At 35.5% G+C, this 6,620-nt stretch overlaps 1 pseudogene across 1 annotated transcript; it reads left to right on the top strand.

The window, feature by feature from the left end:
* The first annotated feature begins 2,950 nt into the window (after nucleotides 1-2,950).
* Nucleotides 2,951-4,252, top strand: LOC149246657 (protein NRT1/ PTR FAMILY 8.1 pseudogene; annotated as a pseudogene). The gene is made up of 3 exons (XR_016263193.1): nucleotides 2,951-3,101; nucleotides 3,316-3,533; nucleotides 3,692-4,252. The product of XR_016263193.1 is annotated as a protein NRT1/ PTR FAMILY 8.1 pseudogene (transcript).
* Nucleotides 4,253-6,620: the final 2,368 nt, after the last annotated feature.

Below are 6,620 nucleotides of genomic sequence, written 5' to 3'. Positions count from 1 at the left end.
ATGATGACCATTTTACATGCATCACCAACTGACGGCTTCACTAAGTTTTCTCCTTTAAAAAAGGAAATGGTTTAGCCATGAATATGTCCAGAGTATTTATTTGCGGATTTACTGGCGATGTGGGTTTGCTTTAAAAAAGGAAATTGTTTAGCCATGAATATGTCCAAAGTATTTATTTGCAGATTTACTGGCGATGTGGGTTTGCTAAGGCAATTATACTTCATTTATTTTTTGCTGATTAGGGTTTCTGATTTGTTTAGAATCTGTTTTTCTCCTCCTCAATTTTCAATTTTCTACGGGCTTATGGTTTTTGATTTGTTAGGAGCAATTTTGGCCGAGGTTTGGGATATTTATGAAATATGGGAGATGAAGGAAAAACTATGTATATAGCCAGCGCACCGGATGAGGAGTGAATTCATAGACCTGTTCTGGATCATATAATATTGAAGATTCAACATGCATCACCAGCTGACGGTTGCCCTAGCTATATAAATGTCCTCTGTTTCTCAAATTTATCTTCTGTTCTTGTTGCTTGATTGTTTCTCGAAATGCCTTAACATTTGCAAGTGCATTTTTGTTCTTTTGTTTACTGGGTATTATCAGTTTTAATGGTTTTCCAAGGCGTATAAGACCCTGATGGGGTCTCCTCGCCCTCTTTAATCAGGATTGTTGCTGACATAAATATTTTGGAGCTTCTAGCGAGCATCATTTTCCTATGGTAACATGAATATTTGATCACATGTATCTCACACTATTCTCAAACTTTTTGCATGTTGTAAGAATTTTTTATTTGCCAGGTTGTTTTTCATTTGTTTATATGTTTTTTTGTTCCAGGTGTTTTAGCCACTATATTGTTTCAACGAAGGTCGATTGGAATTTTCTGTTTTGGTAATTACCATTTACCATTTAGATTTTATCTATTCGATTCTGTAATATCGGGCTCTTTCTTATGTTTGAACAGAGAGTTCAGTCGGGGAATTTCTTTCGATACTTGCCCCAATAAGGCAAGTACTTACCTGCAAGTGACTTGTCCACATGAGACTTGTCCACGTGAATTTAGTTGAAGGTCTTGAATGGTTTAGCCATGAATATGTCCAGAGTATTTATTTGCGGATTTACTGGCGATGTGGGTTTGCTTTAAAAAAGGAAATGGTTTAGCCATGAATATGTCCAGAGTATTTATTTGCGGATTTACTGGCGATGTGGGTTTGCTAAGGCAATTATACTTCGTTTATTTTTTGCTGATTAGGGTTTTTGATTTGTTTAGAATCTGCTTTTCTCCTCTTCTCAATTTTCAATTTTCTACGGGCTTATGGTTTTTGATTTGTTAGGAGCAATTTTGGTCGAGGTTTGGGATATTTATGAAATATGGGAGATGAAGGAAAAACTATGTATATAGCCAGTGCACCGGATGAGGAGTGAATTCATAGACCTGTTCTAGATCATATAATATTGAATATTCAACATGCATCACCAGCTGACGGTTGCCCTAGCTATATAAATGTCCTCTATTTCTCAAATTTATCTTCTGTTCTTGTTGCTTGATTGTTTCTCGAAACGCCTTAACATTTGCAAGTGCATTTTTGTTCTTTTGTTTACTGGGTATTATCAGTTTTAATGGTTTTCCAAGGCGTATAAGACCCTGATGGGGTCTCCTCGCCCTCTTTAATCAGGATTGTTGCTAACAGAAATATTTTGGAGATTCTAGCGAGCATCGTTTTCCTATGGTAACATGAATATTTGATCACATGTATCTCACACTATTCTCAAACTTTTTGCATGTTGTAAGAATTTTTTATTTGTCGGGTTGTTTTTCATTTGTTTATATGCTTTTTCGTTCCAGGTGTTTTAGCCATTATATTGTTTCGACGAAGGTCGATTGGAATTTTCTGTTTTGGTAATTACCATTTACCATTTAGATTTTATCTATTCGATTCTGTAATATCGGGCTCTTTCTTATGTTTGAACAGAGAGTTCAGTCGGGGCAGTTCTTTCGATACTTGCCCCAATAAGGCAAGTACTTACCTGCAAGTGACTTGTCCACATGAATTTAGTTGAAGGTCTTGAAAGTGCCTAGAAGCTACATTTTTGTTATGGCTTTCAAGGAAAGCCCTTTAGGCAAGTATTTACCTACAAGTGACTTGTCCACATGAATTTTTGTTGAAGGTCTTGAAAGTTCCTAGAAGCTACATTTTTGGTGTGGCTTTCAAGGAAAGCCCTTTACTTTCGACTATGAGCTCTGGAAATGGTCTTTTGGGGCCGAATACATTTTGGTCTTGTGTCAGGCGAGAAGTTGTTAAGCTCCAGACGCCATGGACGATGAATTATGGGTGGCTCGTATCACGGCAGCAAAGCGCCATCACGTAGTTCATCTTCATCATCATCATACAGGTTTCTTACTTTAATATTGCAAAGCCGGATGAGGACATACATTCATAGAACTGTTCTGAATCATGATGACCATTTTACATGCATCACCAACTGACGGCTTCACTAAGTTTTCTCCTTTAAAAAAGGAAATGGTTTAGCCATGAATATGTCCAGAGTATTTATTTGCAGATTTACTGGCGATGTGGGTTTGCTAAGGCAATTATACTTCGTTTATTTTTTGCTGATTAGGGTTTTTGATTTTTTTAGAATCTGCTTTTCTCCTCTTCTCAATTTTCAATTTTCTATGGGCTTATGGTTTTTGATTTGTTAGGAGCAATTTTGGCTGAGGTTTGGGATATTTATGAAATATGGGAGATGAAGGAAAAACTATGTATATACTACGTTTTGCACAATGACTTAAACTATTGTGTGTGCTTGCCAAATCTGTATGCCTGGTGTAACTACGTGAAATGTATGATACAGAGTTGTCATGGTTTTTTTTATGGAATTGTTTATCCAGTAATTATAAATAGATATAATTCTTGTTCTTTCATTCTTTGCTAACATTTTATTGGTTTTTATGTTATAGGTCAACACTCGACCAATAAGAAGTATGAACTCTTCAGTGAATCTTGATGATGAGTACACTCAAGATGGGTCTATAGATATTCATGGAAAACATTCAGTCAAGAACAAATCGGGGAACTGGAAGGCTTGTCCATTTATTTTGGGTATATGTGATGACCTTTAAACGTCAAAATTTTCTTTTCAGCATACTAATATCTTTCTCAACGAGTAGTTAGCACACATATTTATTGACAAGCTAACCAGAAAATAACTAGTAATTGCAGAACTGGTTTTGAAATTTGGGCAAGGAAACACTCATATTTTATATTTATATACCTTCAATTGGATAATGGTCTCCATAACGGATTTATTTTACAGGGAATGAGTGCTGCGAAAGATTGGAATACTATGGATTCAGTTCAAATCTGGTGAACTATTTGATAGATAAGTTCAAGCATGGCAATTCAACTGCAGCCAATAATGTCACAAATTGGTCTGGAACTTGTTACATAACTCCTTGGATTGGAGATTTTATGGTTGATGCATACTGGGGACATTATAAAACAATTTATGTATTTTCTATTGTGTATTTTTTTGTAAGTTCATTGCTGTTCTATCAAGTTTTTCTGTTAATTGAGAAATGAATAGTAACATATTTAGAAGCAAATTCTCTCAACACCTTTCTATCAATTTATCATGTTTTGACATTGTTTGCAACACATTTTGGTTGAAGAATATTTTTGTCCATTTTCAGGGAATGGCCTTGTTGACTATATCTGCATCTGTGCCTAATCTTAAGCCTCCCTGCAAAGCTTCAGACCTTAATTGCCATGCAACAACGACTCAAACTGGTGTTTTCTTTTTGGCAATTTACATTATTGCGCTAGGGACTGGTGGTATCAAGCCATGCGTATCATCGTTAGGAGCAGACCAGTTTGATGAGACAGATGATGTAGAAAAGAAAAAGAAAAGTTCTTTTTTCGACTGGTTTTATTTTTCAATTAACATTGGTGCTCTTGTTGCAGCTAGTGTTCTTGTTTGGGTCCAAGAGAATGTTGGTTGCGGGTGGGGTTTTGGAATTCCTACTGTGGACATGGGAATAGCGGTGTGCAGCTTCTTTTCAGGTACCCGTTTATACAGACATCAAAAGCCAGGGGGCAGTCCCTTGACCCGGATAGCCCAGGTGTTAGTTGCATCATTTCGAAAATGGAACATCCATGTTCCACGTGATAAGTCTGGTCTTTATGAAGTTCAAGATAAGGGGTCTGTCATTGAAGGAAGTCAAAAGCTTGAGCACACAGATAAATTCCTGTAAGATTACTACCATGCTTCCTGATTTTCTTTTTCATACTTTTTTCTTAATTTTCCTATTTATAGAATCATTGAGAATGATTTGACTTCAAGCATCTGCTTAAAAATGGTTAACCTAATTAAGTGCCTTTAGTGTCTTTTAATACTAATTTACCTGCAATCAACTGACTAGGCCTACAAAGTAACCTTTGTGATTTCCAATTTCCGTCGGAAGAAGTAATTTGATAATACTCTATGTTTGATTTCTTCATATGGACGTTTCAAAACTAACTCGGTTTCATATTCAGGATTGAATAAATCACCATTAAAGAAACCTCGCAGATTAATCACAAGAATTTTCCATGGAAAGCTGATAGGTTGCCTTCTGTTGATGACGGCTCTTGTATTCAATGCAGCACGATCTTAAAAGGATATCACAGCTTCGACATTCAAACCACTTGAGAGAAACTACTCTTCATTGCTGTCTGCTTATAATGGAAAATTGCTTAGATGAGAAAACATATATAATAATCATTATCATTGTTGTCTGCTTATAATGGAAAATTGCTTAGATGAGAAAACACATATAATAATAATAATGTAATTTTAAGGTCACAGCAAAGCCAGACACTAAATTGGTGTATGAGATCCCTTGTTTGTGCGACAAGAGATCCACTTCTGCAGAGCAATTTGACTGCTAAGTTTACCAAGGCATACGTACTCTACCCCAAATTTGGTGTATCAGACCCCTTGGTTATGAAATAATGGACCAGCTATTTAAATGTCACCTTTAGATTTGTCACAGGGAAGGGAGTGCTTAGGCATGTAACACGTTTTATTATTGTTTACCTGTTAGAATGCTTTCTGAAAAGTTCATATTTTAAAAATACCAACAGCACTGCAAGTATAAAGTGTCGCGGTGGAGTTTATTAAATTTGCATATATTATTCCATATTGATGCATGGTGAAACTGCAGATAATATTATCAACATACAGTCTATGATATACATATATACTAGCCTACATCCAACTTTTGGCTGGAGGGTTGTGCGTACAAACTAAAAATTCATAGCAATGGTATTAATTTTGGGTTAAAATAAAATAGAAATTGTGTTGATTAGGATTCTTAATTTTGGGTTAAAAGTATTTGGTTGTTAAAATAAAATCTGATTGTGCCGCTTCCATTTGAATATTTTACTGTGTTGAAATTAGCAGGTCACCTAACAATAACCATCTGACTGGACCTTTCCAATTTAACCATATTGGAGAGAATGTAAGTATTTTCTTTAAACATAAACCTCCACTTTCTAGGTCATTTGATCTTTAGCCAATTATGTATATTTGGAAAAAGAGCACGAATATTACAAAGAAAGTTGTGATTATTTGTTCACTGGTTGTGTAGACATCTACAAAACAACAACGTGAATGGCACAGTTCCAGATTGGCTATCAGAACTAAAAAACCTTAAAGAGTTGTATGTTTCTCTTTGCACTTTTTGTGACAATTATTCAAAATAAAATGGATTTCCATTACCAAAATTGTATAACAATCGTGTTTAGCGTTATGGTGCAGATATATAGAGAACAACAATTCCAGTACAACTTCTCCGCAAGCCTTCGCTGAAACTCATGCAATTTGATATTTCATTTTGGTATTCATCAGCAATTTTCGTTGTATTTTGTTTCCAACTAGTGCAATGTATTCTGTAGACAATGCTAATACCTAAACAGTTGAAGGGCCATATAATCTTAGGCTTATTGAAAATACTTTTATTTCAATGCGTTGCAGATTCTTTGGTAATCGCTACCTCTGTATGCATAAAGGGGAATGTACCGTTCAATCAAAATCTAAAAAATGCCAAAGTGAAAATTGTTCCTGGAATAACGATACCCGGAGCTTTGATGATCTTTGATGATCGCTTTAACATTAATGGTGTGTATTGCCATATGTTGGAAGAAATCCAGGAGGAAATATCACATAAATGAAGGTCAAGAACTATTTGAGTTTTAAGAATATTTTGTTATGAGATATTGTAGGAATCTCTCCTATGAAACTATCTGAGACTGTTCTATCATTTCCATACAAGTTTTAGATCACTGGACGATCATGTTTCCAAATATCGGTTGAGTTGCCTTCTTTTCACCTCTGAGTTCTATTGTGCGCTCCATGGCATGGAAAGATATTTTTACTACTTTTTCCCATTCTTTTATGTCACTCTTGAAGATATTTTAACTGCTTTTCCCATTCTTTTATGTCACTCTTGGCCTCAGAGTTAATTGTTTCTTTGGTATGCCAATTGTTGTTCTTCTTCTTCTTCCCTGGCTTTTGGCAAGCACTGATTAGTATTAAATTATATACCCCTTACACCAATTAAAACTACCTGCGGCCAACTC

Source organism: Pinus tabuliformis, chromosome 7, assembly GCF_031772625.1.
Source record: "Pinus tabuliformis cultivar Carrire ecotype Pingquan chromosome 7, CPIR1, whole genome shotgun sequence".
NCBI lineage: Eukaryota > Viridiplantae > Streptophyta > Pinopsida > Pinales > Pinaceae > Pinus > Pinus tabuliformis.
The sequence above is the reverse complement of the archived record's forward strand: the minus strand, read 5'-3'. Positions and strand labels throughout refer to the sequence as shown.